At 33.3% G+C, this 19,534-nt stretch overlaps 1 protein-coding gene and 2 long non-coding RNA genes across 20 annotated transcripts in view; all 3 read right to left on the bottom strand.

Moving 5' to 3' along the window:
* The window catches only part of cep44 (centrosomal protein 44), a 217,257-nt gene that overhangs the window by 59,852 nt on the left and 137,871 nt on the right, over positions 1–19,534 (bottom strand). For 2 of the 15 annotated variants that reach the window (XM_087236364.1, XM_087236372.1), the window contains exon 1: positions 12,800–13,174. The exons of the other annotated variants lie outside the window; for them this stretch is intronic. The gene's annotated coding sequence lies outside the window, so the exon portion shown is untranslated. Of the gene's footprint in view, positions 1–12,799; positions 13,175–19,534 lie in introns of those variants that run through there. 15 annotated transcript variants of the gene reach the window in all.
* Positions 1,826–5,035, bottom strand: LOC147846947 (uncharacterized). 2 transcript variants are annotated; one of them, XR_015476008.1, is made up of 6 exons: positions 4,575–5,035; positions 4,148–4,254; positions 3,066–3,192; positions 2,808–2,893; positions 2,452–2,494; positions 1,826–2,354 (listed from the first exon to the last, which is right to left on the bottom strand). It is a non-coding gene; the product is annotated as an uncharacterized LOC147846947 (long non-coding RNA). The 2 variants fall into 2 exon arrangements; XR_015941907.1 differs by lacking the exon at positions 4,575–5,035 and having other exon boundaries at positions 4,148–4,272.
* On the bottom strand, positions 5,416–10,624 carry LOC147846946 (uncharacterized). 3 transcript variants are annotated; one of them, XR_015476007.1, is made up of 7 exons: positions 8,954–10,624; positions 8,165–8,257; positions 7,738–7,836; positions 6,656–6,782; positions 6,398–6,483; positions 6,042–6,084; positions 5,416–5,944 (listed from the first exon to the last, which is right to left on the bottom strand). It is a non-coding gene; the product is annotated as an uncharacterized LOC147846946 (long non-coding RNA). The 3 variants fall into 3 exon arrangements; XR_015476006.1 differs by lacking the exon at positions 8,954–10,624 and having other exon boundaries at positions 7,738–7,844; positions 8,165–8,432; XR_015941906.1 differs by lacking the exons at positions 8,165–8,257; positions 8,954–10,624 and having other exon boundaries at positions 7,738–7,862.

Raw genomic sequence — 19,534 nt, 5'->3', positions numbered from 1 at the left:
AACAATTTCTTTAAACTGAATTGAAATGCTGACAAAACTGCAGTTTACAAGCTCAGCATTGCTAGAATTTGCTGTAACTTCCAAGAAATCTTTAACAGAGCTTATTGGATTGTGCCTATTAAAAGAAGACAAGCTAAAGCAATGTTTTCAGCTGATAAATGAGATAAAAATAATCATAAAAATTCAATAAAATAAAATCCTGCACATTGTACAAACGTTCATCCTGACAAAAATTGTGTTAGTTGATCAGTTTCATCAGTCATCAACCTGATCAGGCTTTAAACTCATGAAACTATTAAATATAAACTATAAATAAACTATTTTAAAATAAAATAAAATAAAATAAAATAAAATAAAATAAAATAAAATAAAATAAAATAAAATAAAATAAAATAAAATAAAATTAAATTAAATTAAAGCACAAATATAAAAAATTATATTTCTAACCAATTTTATATTGCCAATGTTATGATCATTTTTGTTTTGTGTAGGAGTGTTAGATGATCTTTGTTTTTGTTCCAGAATGCGGCTGATTAAACTGTAAGTTTGGTCTGGTTTGTGTATCAAGTGTCATAAAGACAAACAGGAACAAACACCGATCGCAGAACGCAGATACTGCAGAGAGCTCAAACTTTTATTTTGTGTACAATATAGCCGTCAAAGCAACACATTACATAGAGCTTGATGGCAATTTCTATTATATCTATGCAAATTATGCCAAAATATTATGATAAACGAAAATATAGGACAAGCATATTAGATGAAGGACTGGTGACATACTGTTGAAGACTGAATTATTTCCCCCTGTATATCTTTTTGCCCAATTTCTTGCCCAAGGGGCTAAAAATATTGTCCTTAAAAAGGTTTAAAAAAAACAAAAACATTTTTTTTTTACTTTTATTCTAGCTAAAATAAAACAAACAAGACTTTCTCAAGAAGAAATTTTGAAAAAAATTTATATAGGAAATACTGTGAAAAAAATGTCTTGCCCTGTTAAACATCTTTTGGGAAATATTTCAAAAAGACAAAAACTAAAATAAAATAAAAATAAATCACAGAACAGCCAATAATATTGACTTCAACTGTATGTATATAAAAATGTCAAAAACTGTATTAAATATTTTATTCACATCATGTGCTACTTTTATCTTATACAAATGCACTTTTATTGGAGCTCGTCTGCCTCATATGAGAAGTGAACAGTAGCTCCCTTACAAAAAAGAAAAAGAGCTGTGCCCAAATCGTTATTTGTTACTGTTAATGGAACATCACCTTAGTCCATTCACATTGTCTCTAATAAATGTTTTGAGTGCAATATAAATATGGAAATTGTCCTCAGGTCAACAAGCAAGGTAACTAGGGAAATATTTACATTTGGAGGGCTCTAATAGGGAGAGAGGCAAAATGCCAGCGAAGCCATGAGTGGTTAGTTAGTTGTGAGGTATTAATGTTTTTAACAAGCTTCTGTACCACCAGTAATTCTGTGATATCTATCTATTTATCTATCTATCTATCTATCTATCTATCTATCTATCTATCTATCTATCTATCTATCTATCTATCTACACAGCAAAATATGGGAACCCAAAACAACTCTATGGGTGTTAATTTCAACACTTTGAAAGTGTCTCATGGGGTCCACTCAAAACAAAGTTAAATCAACACTTTCAAAAGGGTTGGCACATTGACACCGAAGTAAGGGTTAATTTTAACTCTGGGCAGAGTTAAAAAATGTAACTATATTTAACACCGCCTGGTGTAATATATTTATTTTATTCAACTCTCTTGAGTGTAAATATGGTAAAAAGGTCAAACAGACTGTAAATTATAAAATAAAAAACATTTTATTTGAAAACATTCACCACTTCAACAATTCATTCAGTTTTTAAAATGCAACAATGTCAAATATGCTTTAAATGTTTTATTAGTACAGACAGTATCAACAAAATATGTATGACCAGTGCTCAAAAAGGCTGTTTCAGTCATTTGGTCCAAACTTGATGTTTCATCAGTGCAATTTAAAAGTTCAATATATCGTCACTCATAGTTTTCTTCTGAACTCATAGTTTTCTTGTGAAATTACGTTTTAAACAACTTGGCGTGCAAATCTTTCACTTCTGGTATTTCCTTGGTCCTCCATATCAAACACAGCAGTTTAAATGAAGGTATAAATGCTGTAAACTTGTGTGAAAACAAACTGGAGCTAGGAAATCTCATCAAGCATGGCCTGTGAATGAAGTGCTTCCCAGCCACAGTATAGCCACTGTAGTAGCTGCTGATCGCTCGTCTGGTGGTTCCTGATGCACGGATATAGGGTGATGCTCATCTAAGAACTTTTCAAGACTCCAGCATGACTAAGAAAAATGTTTGAAAACAAATTGCAATCAAATTCTATGATATATTTAAAAGAGCATTTAACGTAAATAAAACATTCAAGAAATCTAAACTCACCTTTTGAAAATCTTCATGATGATCCACAACTTGACTCTCCCAGCTGGTTGAGGTGACAGGATATGGAAAAGTAGAAAAAACACATATATCACTGTTGGAATCTCCAAAAACAATTAGGTTAACCACTATGACTAGAACTGGAAAAACAGGCAGCTGTCTGTCCAGAATCCTGAATTTAACACAACACTTGGAGCAAAATTTAGAGGAGCTTAAAATCTTTTATATCATTTAGTGATGCTGACTTCCCCAAAATATTGGCCACAGTGTAAAAAATATTCATAAACTTCATAAACAACAGTTTTCTGTAAGCGTGTGCGTACGTGCGTGCGTGTGTGCGCGCGTGCATGTTTCTTTACCAGATTCAACTTGTTAGGCCCTTTCAGGTCCAGTATTGACGCCACCTTTACTGGAGTCTAGCAGATGTTTCAGGTCCAAATATAATCTAAAATATTAGGATAAGCAGAAGAGGAAAAGTGCAAAGTAAAGAGCAAAACATTAAGTAACAGTTCACCCACATTACAAAACTTATCACCTTCATGTCATTTGTTATTCTCTAATGCTCTAATACCCTCTCAGCTTATTGTGAAACAAATACAGAACTTTATCAAACATACCTTCATTATTATCACCACATATGACCAAGAAGGTGTGCTTGGTCATTTCACCAACTCTGGAAATACACCATCCGTCTCTAATCAGCCACCGTCACAGGGTCTTGTGTTATTGTATAGAGAACTGTGGCTGTTAAAAAAACAACAAAAAATTAGTATCTAACACATATGCATAACCTTCAGATAAAAAGGAGAGATGAACATCACTAAGTATGCCTCACACTTTTTCAGATATCTTTTGATTCAGATGTTGATTATTCATAATAAATCTATAAATCAAACCTGTATCATCATTAGGCTGCTCAAATATGAATCAGTAGATTAATTTTACAGAAAGGTGGCTGTTTACAACGCACTAAATTGTCTTTAATAAAAAGGAAATGTTGTGTACAGTACATGTTAAGTTTAGCCTATAGTTTTAAGCACAATATCATGCGGGAGAAAAAGCTTGACTAAGATGTTCCTGACTACATAAATAGCCTAACTTACTAACGTCAGACATCCCGAGTTGGGAAAAGTAATTTTCGGGGGATACAGAGTTGATTTGCGGGAGGTAGCGGGAGAGATGAGAACCTAAAGAGCAATGGGATGAGTTGCGCGCAACGTACCTAAAGAGCGGTGGGGGTGACGCGCGACGTACCTGAAGAGCTGGGAGGGATGCGGTGGAGAGGGGTGTGCAAAGTGTTTAATGACGCGCAATTTCCGGGAGATTATCATTCATTTGCGGGCATCTACTTGGGCATCTGGGAGTCTCTGTGCATTTGCGGGATAACGTTAACGTTAGTCCCGCAACTTCCGGGAGACTTCTGTAACCTTAAATGTCTGAGAAAGTGCAAACGCGGTCATTTAAAGACATTAATGTTAACATTCCGACTTTAATGGTTGTCAACGCTTAATATAATTCAAGCGTAACTGTTACGTTATCACGCGAGTCTATGAACTAACGGTATATGGACGGCCACGAATGAACCAGTTTAAAAGGGCCGCGGTGTTTAAAATAACCTAATTAACGTACACGAATAACAAACAATCATATGTTTTAGTCAGGAAGCCTTTTACAAGTAAGAATATGTTCATTTACTCACCAGATATGTTTTAGAAACTCTCCAGAGCTTATGGAAACCGTCCTGTGTTGCCGTTAGCATCCGGGCAGAGTAGGCAAGGCTGCTCCGGGGATTCCCTCGCTAGTTTGCTTCGAATTAAAGGAGAAGTGTCGATTTTATTTTACAGATGGGTAACAACGCACACAATGGCATTAAGCGTGACAGAAATGTGTTGAACATGTACATTTAATGTTTTTATGCACTATGTATGCGTGAGCATATATAAAAACATTCTTGAAAAGAAGTGAATAGTAATGCAGTTAAGCTAGATACACAAACGACCATGAATGAACCGCAGAAGTTTAAAATTGTCACTCCATTCTAAAGTTATTAACTTAACAATATGTTTACAACTGTATTTCCTTAAAGAAAGTCAGTAAAATACCAACATTTAGCTAGTTTGACTCACCAGTTGCTGTTAAACCACAGATGGAAAATGGCGTCTGGAAAATTCTTCAGTGACTGGGGCTGCATGAATTCCCGGATGTTGGAAATAACACCACTAAGTGTTGAAAAGATAACTCCTTGATTTCGCACTGAATAAAATCAATTCTAACTCTTATTATATTCATTTATCAAAATCTAACTCTTTAACGTCAACACTTCACTCTGAAATGCTTCAACACCGAGAATTTAACTCAGATGAATTTGCTGTGTATCTATCTATCTATCTATCTATCTATCTATCTATCTATCTATCTATCTATCTATCTATCTATCTATCTATCTATCTATCTATCTATCTATCTATCTATCTATTTATCTATCTGTCTATCTGTCTGTCTGTCTGTCTGTCTGTCTGTCTGTCTGTCTGTCTGTCTTATCTAATCTATCTCCGTGCTTTTAGAAACTTCCAGTAATATTATGAACTACAAAAATGTGAAGGGGTAACATTTATACCTGCATAATTCTATATTCAGAATTTAATTATAAATTGTATAAATGTACACAACATTTTCATACACAGTATGGCATCCAAGTAAATGCTTACACAGCAAAATATGGGAACCCAAAACAACTCTATGGGTGTTAATTTCAACACTTTGAAAGTGTCTCATGGGGTCCACTCAAAACAAAGTTAAATCAACACTTTCAAAAGGGTTGGCACATTGACACCGAAGTAAGGGTTAATTTTAACTCTGGGCAGAGTTAAAAAATGTAACTATATTTAACACCGCCTGGTGTAATATATTTATTTTATTCAACTCTCTTGAGTGTAAATATGGTAAAAAGGTCAAACAGACTGTAAATTATAAAATAAAAAACATTTTATTTGAAAACATTCACCACTTCAACAATTCATTCAGTTTTTAAAATGCAACAATGTCAAATATGCTTTAAATGTTTTATTAGTACAGACAGTATCAACAAAATATGTATGACCAGTGCTCAAAAAGGCTGTTTCAGTCATTTGGTCCAAACTTGATGTTTCATCAGTGCAATTTAAAAGTTCAATATATCGTCACTCATAGTTTTCTTCTGAACTCATAGTTTTCTTGTGAAATTACGTTTTAAACAACTTGGCGTGCAAATCTTTCACTTCTGGTATTTCCTTGGTCCTCCATATCAAACACAGCAGTTTAAATGAAGGTATAAATGCTGTAAACTTGTGTGAAAACAAACTGGAGCTAGGAAATCTCATCAAGCATGGCCTGTGAATGAAGTGCTTCCCAGCCACAGTATAGCCACTGTAGTAGCTGCTGATCGCTCGTCTGGTGGTTCCTGATGCACGGATATAGGGTGATGCTCATCTAAGAACTTTTCAAGACTCCAGCATGACTAAGAAAAATGTTTGAAAACAAATTGCAATCAAATTCTATGATATATTTAAAAGAGCATTTAACGTAAATAAAACATTCAAGAAATCTAAACTCACCTTTTGAAAATCTTCATGATGATCCACAACTTGACTCTCCCAGCTGGTTGAGGTGACAGGATATGGAAAAGTAGAAAAAACACATATATCACTGTTGGAATCTCCAAAAACAATTAGGTTAACCACTATGACTAGAACTGGAAAAACAGGCAGCTGTCTGTCCAGAATCCTGAATTTAACACAACACTTGGAGCAAAATTTAGAGGAGCTTAAAATCTTTTATATCATTTAGTGATGCTGACTTCCCCAAAATATTGGCCACAGTGTAAAAAATATTCATAAACTTCATAAACAACAGTTTTCTGTAAGCGTGTGCGTACGTGCGTGCGTGTGTGCGCGCGTGCATGTTTCTTTACCAGATTCAACTTGTTAGGCCCTTTCAGGTCCAGTATTGACGCCACCTTTACTGGAGTCTAGCAGATGTTTCAGGTCCAAATATAATCTAAAATATTAGGATAAGCAGAAGAGGAAAAGTGCAAAGTAAAGAGCAAAACATTAAGTAACAGTTCACCCACATTACAAAACTTATCACCTTCATGTCATTTGTTATTCTCTAATGCTCTAATACCCTCTCAGCTTATTGTGAAACAAATACAGAACTTTATCAAACATACCTTCATTATTATCACCACATATGACCAAGAAGGTGTGCTTGGTCATTTCACCAACTCTGGAAATACACCATCCGTCTCTAATCAGCCACCGTCACAGGGTCTTGTGTTATTGTATAGAGAACTGTGGCTGTTAAAAAAACAACAAAAAATTAGTATCTAACACATATGCATAACCTTCAGATAAAAAGGAGAGATGAACATCACTAAGTATGCCTCACACTTTTTCAGATATCTTTTGATTCAGATGTTGATTATTCATAATAAATCTATAAATCAAACCTGTATCATCATTAGGCTGCTCAAATATGAATCAGTAGATTAATTTTACAGAAAGGTGGCTGTTTACAACGCACTAAATTGTCTTTAATAAAAAGGAAATGTTGTGTACAGTACATGTTAAGTTTAGCCTATAGTTTTAAGCACAATATCATGCGGGAGAAAAAGCTTGACTAAGATGTTCCTGACTACATAAATAGCCTAACTTACTAACGTCAGACATCCCGAGTTGGGAAAAGTAATTTTCGGGGGATACAGAGTTGATTTGCGGGAGGTAGCGGGAGAGATGAGAACCTAAAGAGCAATGGGATGAGTTGCGCGCAACGTACCTAAAGAGCGGTGGGGGTGACGCGCGACGTACCTGAAGAGCTGGGAGGGATGCGGTGGAGAGGGGTGTGCAAAGTGTTTAATGACGCGCAATTTCCGGGAGATTATCATTCATTTGCGGGCATCTACTTGGGCATCTGGGAGTCTCTGTGCATTTGCGGGATAACGTTAACGTTAGTCCCGCAACTTCCGGGAGACTTCTGTAACCTTAAATGTCTGAGAAAGTGCAAACGCGGTCATTTAAAGACATTAATGTTAACATTCCGACTTTAATGGTTGTCAACGCTTAATATAATTCAAGCGTAACTGTTACGTTATCACGCGAGTCTATGAACTAACGGTATATGGACGGCCACGAATGAACCAGTTTAAAAGGGCCGCGGTGTTTAAAATAACCTAATTAACGTACACGAATAACAAACAATCATATGTTTTAGTCAGGAAGCCTTTTACAAGTAAGAATATGTTCATTTACTCACCAGATATGTTTTAGAAACTCTCCAGAGCTTATGGAAACCGTCCTGTGTTGCCGTTAGCATCCGGGCAGAGTAGGCAAGGCTGCTCCGGGGATTCCCTCGCTAGTTTGCTTCGAATTAAAGGAGAAGTGTCGATTTTATTTTACAGATGGGTAACAACGCACACAATGGCATTAAGCGTGACAGAAATGTGTTGAACATGTACATTTAATGTTTTTATGCACTATGTATGCGTGAGCATATATAAAAACATTCTTGAAAAGAAGTGAATAGTAATGCAGTTAAGCTAGATACACAAACGACCATGAATGAACCGCAGAAGTTTAAAATTGTCACTCCATTCTAAAGTTATTAACTTAACAATATGTTTACAACTGTATTTCCTTAAAGAAAGTCAGTAAAATACCAACATTTAGCTAGTTTGACTCACCAGTTGCTGTTAAACCACAGATGGAAAATGGCGTCTGGAAAATTCTTCAGTGACTGGGGCTGCATGAATTCCCGGATGTTGGAAATAACACCACTAAGTGTTGAAAAGATAACTCCTTGATTTCGCACTGAATAAAATCAATTCTAACTCTTATTATATTCATTTATCAAAATCTAACTCTTTAACGTCAACACTTCACTCTGAAATGCTTCAACACCGAGAATTTAACTCAGATGAATTTGCTGTGTACACATCCACTCGTGACCTTAAAAATAATAAAAACAATAACAAAAAATACATGATAACAATAATACGAATAAGAATCTAAACTATGGTGAAAAAGAATTTATGCAATAAAAAATAAAAACAAATGTAATATATATATATATATGTTTTTATTACAAACTTTTGACCTGTAGTGTATGTTATATATATAAAAACATACACTACAGGTCAAAAGTTTGGGGTTAGTATTTTTAATGTTTTAAATAAGCTTCTCCTGCTCACTAAGGCTACATGTATTTTATCAAAAAAAAAAAAAAAAAAACAGTACAAATTGTAAAAATATGAAATGCTATTGCACTATAAAATAACTACTCAAACGTAGTTAAAATTCATTCATTCATTTTCTTTTCAGCTTAGTCCCTTTATTAAATTGGAGAATCAACCAACTTATCCAGCACGTTTTACACAGCGGATGCCCTTCCAGCTGTAAACCATCTCTGGCAAACATCCATACAGTCTCATTCACGCTCATACACTACGGACAATGTAGCCCACCCAATTCACCTGTACTGCATGTCTTTTTGCTGTAGGGAAAACCCGGAGCACCCGGAGGAAACCCACGCGAACGCAGAGAGAACATGCAAACTCTACACAGAAACGCCAACTGACCCAGCCGAGGCTCAAACCAGCGACCTTTTTGCAGTGGGGTGACAGCACTAACTACTGCGCCACTGCGTCGCCGTAGTTAAAATTTTAATTTAATAAATTATTCCAGTGATTTTAAAGATGAATTTTCAGCTTCATTACTCCAGTTTGGAGAATCACATGACCCTTCAGAAATCACCTTAATATTAGTTATTGTTGTTATTATTATTACAGTTTTTTCTCAGTCGCTTTGGAGCATTTCTCCCAATTCTCCCAATTCTCAAAATGGACAGCTCATTCCTCAAAAGCAAGTATTTATGTCAATAAAAGTGTCAGTGTCATCAAGTCCTGCCACTATTGTTTATGATAGTCAAATGGCTTTGTCATGTTTTAATTATGACAGTTTACTTTGTAAGTTTTTTCCAATGCAAAAAAAAAGTCAGATTTTGCTGACACTTCCTGAAAATGCTCAAGACAGCACTATATACTATCATACTAAAACTACAGTAAATTTAGACATCACTGCATTTAGTGTGGTATCTCAGTACAAAACACTAAATATGTATGTTTCACATTTTTATTGCATATGCTTTTTGCAATTCTAATTTATTCACAGCATTGTGCAAAAGAATAGAGCTGTGCACAACTGTAAACAATATTGCAGTACGTATTGGAACGGAACCTACAGCATACAGGTCTGTAACTCATTTATCAAGTTTTTCAATTCAGAAGATTTTTTTCAGGAAAATATATATATATTTTTTCAATTAAAAGTTTGCTTTGCAGATTTTAACAACTAATTCAACATTTTTGTATGTAATGTCTCAAGTAATGACATGAGGACTATCAGTTTTATATGGAATGACTATTCAGCATTCACAAGTTTAGTTCATTTTGACTGACATGACATAAGCAAATGATAATGTTATAAACAGCAGAGAGTTGTATGAAAACAATTGAGGCATGTCTGAAAGCATTTGCAATTTGGTGGAATGAATGAGAAACTGCTACTATGATGTGCACATATGACTAATTGTTTTGAGAAATGCATTAACTGCAAAGGTAAATAGTGTTGTGAGAACTGCACCACAGTGACTGAGAAAAACTGTAAAATAAGCTTTTCCTGCTCACCAAGGCCACATTTATTTAATTAAAAATCAAATACAAATTGTAAAAAATAATGTGAACTGTTATTGCACTATAAAACAACAGTTCAAAAGTATGTTATAGTTTTATTTAATAATTTATTCCAGTGATGTTAAAGATGAATTTTCAGCTTCATTACTCCAGTCTTTAAAACTGACTCCAAACTTTTGACCTGTAGTGTATAGGCAAGCTTGAAATGATTCATATATAAAATTCTCTACAGAGAATGGTTTATCTTTTTCCCCCAGTTTAATTATTTTTGGACTTAAAATGTTACTTTAAAAAAGGAAAACAGTTTTAACTTGATTATTATTAAAGCCTGTTTGTTCAATGTAGTTTCCTCATAGTGTATTTAAACTTTTAACAAATTAACATTTGCAACCAGTATTATCTATTTTTATAGATATTGTAACTGTGTTGTATAAATGGTAGATGAAATAATGCAAAAAGTAGATGAAAAAAAGAGCCTAATTTATATATATTTGTTGATTTTTTTTTATTTTTTATATATTTCCGAAATGATGTTTAACAAAGCAAGGACGTTTTCACAATATGTCTGATAATATTTTTTCTTCTGGAGAAAAAATTGTTTTCTGTTTGTTTTATTTTGTCTAGAATAAAAGCAGTTTTTAATTTTTTTTAAAAACCATTTTAGGGACAATATTATTAGCCCCTTTAAGCTTTTTTTTTTCTCAATAATCTACAGAACAAACGATCGTTATACAATAACTTGCCTAATTACCCTAACCTGCCTAGTTAACCTAATTAACCTAGTTAAGCCTTTAAATGTCATTTTAAGCTGTATAGACGTGTTTTGAAAAATATCTAGTAAAACATTATTTACTGTCATCATGGCAAAGATCAAATAAATCAGTTATTAGAAATGAGCTATTAAAACTATTATGTTTAGAAATGTGTTGAAAAAATCTTCTCTCCATTAAACAGCAATTGAGTAAAAAAAAAAAACAAGTGGTCAAAACATTCAGGTGGGCTAATAATTCTGACTTCAACTGTATATATATATATATATATATATATATATATATATATATATATATATATATATATATATATATATATATAGATATATATATATATATAGATATATATATAGATGTAGATATAGATATAGATATAGATATAGATATAGATATATAGATATATATTTCTTTTGATGCCATGATGGTACCTCAGAGTATACAGTATATGTGACTCTGGACCACAAAACCAGTCACAGAGGTCAATTGAGATGTCAAATAATATTTGACAAGATATTTTTCAAGACACTTCTATAAAGCTTAAAGTGACATTCAAAGGCTTAACAAGGTTAATAGGCAGCTCTGTTAAACATCATTTGGAAAAAAAAAACTCATTATTTACTTTCATCATGGCAAAGATTAAAATAAATCAGTTATTAGAAATGTATTATTAAGTTTGTCATGATTAGAAAAGTGTTAATCTATCTTTTAAATTAATATTTTTGTGCATATTATATTTGTGCATGTACATTAGATTAGTCAGAACTGAAGCCAAATCTGGAGCTTAACTAGTACACCCAAATTTATGTTATATAAAAATATTAAATACTAATTTTTAAAAAAGAGGAAAAATCAAGAGAAGCAAAAACAATTTTTTTTTAATTTAGTTAAAATTTTGTAGGCTGTCATTTTTTTTTTTTTTTTTGCAATATTTTGCTTAAAATTTAATTGTATTATCTTTCAATTTCTAAATATATTTGGTCACTAAAATATTATTTTAATAAATATTTCAGTTTAATAAAGATTTGTTTAAATGCACCAAAATACAATTCCTATATTTACTGAGAAATTGATACAAAATATTCATTTTCAAAATGGGGTGTACTTTATTATGCTGACCACTATATTTCACTGATTTTCTCAGGTATCTAAAAGAACCTTAAATATTTGTATTATTCGTAATATTCGTAAAAAAAAATCCAAGCACATTTTTACATTAAAAATAACAAACTAAGATAACAAAAATCATCATATGCATGTTTTTCACAGGCACTGGTTTTCATTTACCACAATATGCTAAAGACTGATGGTCAATGTCACAACACCAAACCCCACACTGATTTATCACCTAATCAGCAGCTAAATTAAGAAGGGAAAAAAACAATGTATCATTGTTTTTGGAATGCTATTAAAAATCTGGAATCTTCCACTGTTCTCATGCGCACATATTATTGTGGTTTGAGAGTACCAATATGGTTCTGATTTGGACGTTCTAGACGTTTCCTCTCACAAAAAAGGCCCAAATTTGAGAAAAAAAAAATCAGGTGTGCCAACTTAGAACCGCAAATAAAGGGAAACAGTAAATGCAGAAAAAAGGGCCGACTGGAAGAGAGAAAGGTTAGCGGTTGTAGAAATAAGAGAGGAGAGGAAAGCGAGAGACATTTTAGGTTTTCAGATAAAAGCGCGGCACACCCTGTATCCCCGGACATTTTTATGACCCCCTTTCAAGATTACTGTGCAGAAATACCGCGGCTCATTTGGAAATCAATTAGCCGGCGGGGTGATGAGGTGTAGGCCTCTCTCAGCCTGACACCCGCTGTCCCCGAATTATTGTCAGCACTATAGCGTGGCTCACACCCACCTCCGCTTTTGGGCATCTGGACTACACATGTTGGGCTCACGCTCTGTCTGAAGGCCCAGCTAAGCTCTCCACACCAGCAGCGAATCCCTCGCAGCAACACTCAGATTAGATGAACATTTTAGCCAAGCGATAGAGAAGCTCTGCTCGCTTTGATCCTCCACGAACACACAGGCTACAGCAGCATGTCTACAACTCATTTATATTTCACGCTGTCAGGGAAAACAACCACAGTTTGCATTTTCGAGGTTTCGGAGATAGCATAAAGCAGACGCAAACTGACAAACGAAGCATTGCCGGAGGAAAACAAGGGAAGCGAAATGTCAAGCTTTTGGCTGAGGAATGCCATCAATGTTGGTCTACAGTAGCACAGAGTCCGATTGCAAGAACTCAGGAGGCGAACATCTTTCAATTCCTACATTTTAGTATTTTTACAAAAAAATAACTATAAAAATATTAATAAAACTGTAATAATAGTCTACCTATATATTATATTTAAATCTAGACAACAAATCATAAGGGTCAATTGAGATTTACACATCATCTCAAAGGTAAATATACAGTCGAGGTCAGAATTATTAGCCCTCCTTTGAATTTTTTTCTTTCTTTTTTTTTTATATTTCCCAAGTGATGTTTAAGAGAGCAAGGAATTTTTCACAATATGTCTGATAATATTTTTTCTTCTGGAGAAAGTCTTATTTGTTTTATTTAGGCTAGAATAAAAGCAGTTTTTAATAATAAAAAAAATTAAGATCAAAACTTTTAGACCCTTTAAGCTATATATTTATTTTTCGTTTTGAGAGTCTACAGAACAAACCATCGTTTTACAACTTGCCTAATTTCCCTAACGTGCCTAGTTAACCCAATTAACCTAGTTAAAACTTTAAACGTCACTTTAATTTGTTTAAAAGTGTCTTAAAAATATCTAGTAAAATATTATTTACTGTCATCACAGCAAAGATAAAATAAATCAGTTATTAGATATTAGTTATTAAAACTATCATGTTTAGAAATTAGTTGAAAAAAACCTTCTCCCCGTTAAACAGAAATTGGAGAAAAAATAAACAAGGGGGGGCGAATAATTCAGGGGGTATAATAATTCTTACTTCAACTGTATAACAAAACTGTATACAATAGAAACACAAATATTTCATTCATTCATTTTTCCTTCAGCTTAGTCTCTATTTCAGAGCCACAACAACTTTTCTGGCAAATGTGAGAGCATTTTTTTTTTCTTTAACTGTACAAGTTCAAATATATTAGCTCATTTCATTATATGTGTGTTAACACAAATGGATTAAGTTAACTCAATTGTTTTTACAAATTGATGTCGATTGAATTTAAAACATTTAAGATGTCTCCTAAAAAAATAAAAAAAAATGTGTTGATTCAGCTCATTTTAAATAAGTAGCTTGAACAAGCTGCAAAAATGTGTTTTTTGGAATGTATAAAGGAACAATGTGACAGGTTGTAGAGAAACAAGAAGATAACAAGCAATACTTCATTTTATAGCCTGTAAATTTAATGTAAGAATCAAGGGGGTAACAGTTACATTTACACTGTGACAACATTCAATTCAATTCATGTTTTATTTATGTAGTACTTTTCCAATGTAGACTGACTTAAAGCCGCTTAACAGAGATGTTTTAGTAAATCCAGATTTTAGAGTGGAACATGGAACATTATATTTGTGCGATAATCAAAAATATAATGTTGTTTGCTGCTTTTTAAATTCTGTCTTTGCCAATTTTAATACTGCTGCCATATATCATATTTTTGCTGTATAAACTGATCGGGGTACAACACGTGTTGTATGCTATCATATTGTATTTTGATATGTGACCATTGCTGAAAAGACATAAGTGGGGTTTGGGGGGTATAATATAAGTGGCATACACTATAGATTCTAAACAAAATCATAGTGGGCTGTAAATTAAGGTGGTGCCTGTTACCCCCTTGCTTCTTGTAGAGGGTAAATATAGTGTTTGTGGGCTGTAAATTAAAGTGTCTAAAAGTGGTTCCCCCAAACCTTTCATATTGTTCCCCATTACTTAAATGCACTTACTGTATAATTACACATGAACAGTAAAATAAAAAGAAGTAGAAAAAACTGTTTAATTACTGTGTAAAATATGAGCTGTAACCTAAAGCTTTGCCAAAAAAATTAAAAATCTAACACTTTACATCATCTCTATATTTCTTAATCTAGTTTTGTCTATGATGAATATTGTTAGCTTTTCTGTATGACGCCTTGGATGAAGCACCTGCCTATTCCATATATGTTAAAGTAAACTATGCTGTAGATACATTAGAGAGACATACATGTGCACAATGTTTAATAAATAAATACATTTTCAAGGTTTCATAGATTTAATAAACTACGGTGGCCAAGAGAGTTCAAATGTGCTTCAAGATGAGAATACATATGCAAAATAAAACCAAACAAACAGCTTAATGTTACTTTTGTACATGTCACCAGAGAGGACAAGCCCTGCCCATTAGTGATGATCTCTCTCTCATTAGCATAGGGCATTAGTCTTGTTTTTGAATCTCCCACTAAACTGAAAAAAATATTCAAAGATGATTCCTTAGATTTACTAAATTTTTTACGTTAAGTGGTTGTAAACAATTTATTTGGGCTGGATTTAAACAAACAAATTAAGTTGAACATTATTAAACTTAATTTGTTTGTTTAAATTCAACACAAATAAATTGTTTGCAACAGTTCTGCATGCAACACCTTTTTTCAGTGACGCATTTGTAGTTCCTCCCTCTTTTGAAAAGAGCACAATCTCAATTGAATTTAAAGCGACAGTAACCAAAAAAGATCAATTAGGATCAATTAACCTAAAAGGGACAGTTTCAACGAGTTATAAAACCTTATTTGTGTGGTATTTTGAGCTGAAACTTCACACACACACTCTAGGGACATCAGATACTTATTTTACATCTTGTAAATAAAAAGAAGAATATAACAGGTCCCCTTTAATATATTTTCTAACATGAACTAAGTTTGAACAATACTTGCACAGCATTTGTTATAGTTCAACATTTACTAATGCATTACTAAAACACTAATTCATGCTTGTTAACAATATTAAATGCACTGTGAGTTAACATGAACTAACAATAAACAAGTTTATTTCAATTGTCTTACATTAACAAGCATTGTTTGTTCATGTTTGTTAATGCATTAACTATACCTTATTGTAAAGTGTTACCATCTCGGCTGCTTCATGTTTATAGTGAACAGTGTTGTCATTCATTTTGCAGTTCATAACTTTATTATTGCTAAAACATACAAACAATATTGAACTGTATGAAGGAAAGTATATGTCAAATTCCTGTAAAGGAACAGCACTAATGTTTTTCTATGGTACAGGTTGAGTTTCCGGAACTCAGGGTGCTGCATGTCCTTGAACGGGATTCTGTCTTCCTAGTGTATGTAGAAGTTTTTTGGGGGTGCTAAGGCTCCCTATCCAGATTTTCCCACACATTATTTCAGCGTTTCAAATTATAGGCTGCACTTGCGTAAATTCAATTAAAAAAAAATTAAATTAAAACATTTGTATAATATGGTTGTGCTACAAATATTCCATATAATATACAAGGAATATGTATATGCCTCTATAACCATAAAGTTATTATTTTTAAAAATTATTTTTCATTTTTTTATTCTCTTTTCGGTTTATTCCCTTTATTAAACTGGGGTCGCCACAGCAGAATGAACCGCCAACTTATCCAGCACATGTATTATGCAGTGGACGCCCTTCCGAATGAAACCCATCACTGGGAAACACACTCATACACTCTCATTCACACACATACACTACGGACAATTTAGCTTACCCAATTCACCTGTACTTTGTTTTTGGCCTTTGGAGGAAACTGGAGCACCCGGAGGAAACCCATGCGAACACTGGGAAAACATGCACATCCACACAGAAATGTCAACTGACCCAGCCGAGGCTCGAGCCAGTGACCTTCCTTCTGTGAGGCGACAGCACTACCTACTGCGCCACCACGTCACCCAAATGAAATTATTATCACAAGCAATCTAAAACTGGCTAAAGCTACTGCATTCTACCGTGTTCATTTGTTGCTCAAGATTATTTTTTATTTTTTCATATTCCCTACAGTGCTGTAATAATCAACATGTCTGTAATACTGCTGCTTGATTTGGGGTTATTCATGGTCTACTGAAAGTGATTTGTTGAATCTAATTAGGTGCTTTTTAATGTTTGATGAATGAACTGTCTGGATAAGAACGTCACCTCATTAGAAATGTTACAATAAAAAATTGTAAACTGATATGTTAATAACAAATAACCATAATAACTCTCACAGAGTTACTTGCATGACACTTCACTTTTTAATTTTTGGGATATTACTGTGGTTCAGTTATGTGCAGTACAATTTTATATTAAATCTAACGTGGATGAATAATGTTTATTGCATTACTTTAGTCATGTTTGCAACCATAATGACGTTTACTAGTTGCTCCTTCTATATATTGGTGTTTTAAATAGAAAAGTTGTTTGTGATGAGCTTTGTTTTCTCATACACTCTCAGAAAAAAGGTACATGGTGGTACAAATAATGTTCCTTAAGGAAAATGTTGTACCTTTGTAAAAGTTGTAACTTGTATGGTACAGAAAAGTCCTCTTATGATACTGCTCTGTACATTTTATGGTACAATTGAAACACAGGTACGCCATTGTTCTCATAAAAAGGTACATAAGTGTACATAATACTGCAAAGGCAAAGTGATTTTATAAATAATTTCCATACTAAAACATGAATCATCATTTTAAAAGCATATGTTCAACTAAGACATAACCATAGACATAAACAATTATTAACTACTATAATACAAATCAACTGGCAAAACTGTTGGTATTGTAAACTAAACATTTAAGGGATTTTAATAAACATTTATTGTGCATTTTCTGATAAATACATTTTCATTATTCATATCTGCACCTTTTTGGCGTTTACTTTTCACTACGCACATGAGCTGGCAAAAGTCTTGCATATGCAAAGTGTTCATGCAGACAATTTACTGTTGTAAAACTAATCGAACATTGTGCATATCTCGTTACAATATTTTTGCATAAGTCTATTTTATTTTAAGAGTTTATTTTAAAATGAATTAAATTAAATGATAAACCTTTAGGTGATTACAAAGGTATTGTGTGAAAATAGAAGACAAAAAAAGTTAACATTGTACATGGGAGAATATATTTCTGTAACATTTTTGTGAAAAGTGTGAAATGTTTAGCAAAAAATAGATCTTTTGATTTGTGTTGAAGTATTTTCATTCTTTAAATGTATAAAAAGCTATATGAAAAAACTTTATAACACATGTTTAAAAAAGTATTTGATGTTTTATAATCGCTGAAAATAAACTGACACATTTTGGATATAGCAAAATGTCTTTAAATAGTTCTTGAAGGAACACATTTGACACTGTTAAGGTACAAAGTGTCTTGTCACTGTGTGGTACCTATCAGATTTGTACCTTTGATGAAGGTACAATATTGTACCTGCAGGTCTTAAAAACAAAAGGTACATTTTGATTTCCCATGGTACAAATCATGTCCTTAAAGGTACAAACTGCAGTGGTACAAATGTGTTTCTTTGCTAAAGGTACAATTATGTCCCATAAAAAGGTACTGCCCAGTACCATATTTTCTGAGAGTGTACTTTTTCATCACCACCTGCTTTTGGTTGTATTTTTGTATGTATAGCAAAATATACAAGATTGTGAATAGGTTTGTACTTTATGATGTATTGAAACTATGAATTAATGAGATACACCCCAAAACACTGTTTGTTCAAACTACTTATTTAAATTGAGCTGAAACAACACAATTCTTTTGTGTTAACAAAAGGTTTTTAAGGGACAACTTAATTGTTTTAAGTTAAATCTACTTAAACTTGTTAAATAAACTTAATTGCTTCACAACACAAAATTGATTATATAGAATTATATAGAACCAAGCATTTTAACAGTGTACTTTAATTACTGTAAAATGTTGAAATTTCTTTTAGGGTTTCTACTGTATTTTTAACAATACAATACTTGCAGTTACATTTTAAAGGTACATCCATAATTCACACAAAGCATCATAAAGAAATTGAAAAAGTTGCAAATACACAACTTCTGGCCTGTTGTTTGGGATAATTTACATCCCCCCACCATGTTTTAGCTGGCCCCCTCCATTCCAATTTCTCCCCCCTCTTGCTTGGGCACTGCACACAGATTAGGACCCAGCTAGGTGCCAGTGTTATCTGTGTTAGTGCAGAAAAGGTTACACTACACTAACAAGAATGTCCCTGGTCATGCATGACAAAGTCCAGCTGCCTGCTATCCAGCAAACTCTGGCTGGATGTTCAGAAGGTTCCACTTAAAAGCCCCAGGCGGGGGGGTTCGGGGTTGGGGCGAAGTGGAGGCGTCTCTGGAGATTACAGACTCTAACTAGCTGTTTCCACCTCACAGAGGAATGGACCGGCTCATTGCGTTGCTATTGGCCCACATTCATTACTGTTGTTTGGTCCAGGCAGATGAAATCATTTACCTTTATAACCTCTTGAACTTTTATGGAAGTTTTGTTTCATTATTAGTTTTTGTTAAGGGTATAATAACAGCATTATAATAAAAAAAGCCATAAAATATATTTCTTATCTGCATTTTGTTTGCTCTAATATATACAGATATATGGATTTAAATAAATTT

This window comes from Danio rerio, chromosome 1 (genome assembly GCF_052040795.2).
Source record: "Danio rerio strain M-AB ecotype USA chromosome 1, GRCz13ab, whole genome shotgun sequence".
Lineage (NCBI taxonomy): Eukaryota > Metazoa > Chordata > Actinopteri > Cypriniformes > Danionidae > Danio > Danio rerio.
This window is presented reverse-complemented; position numbering and strand designations above follow the sequence as displayed.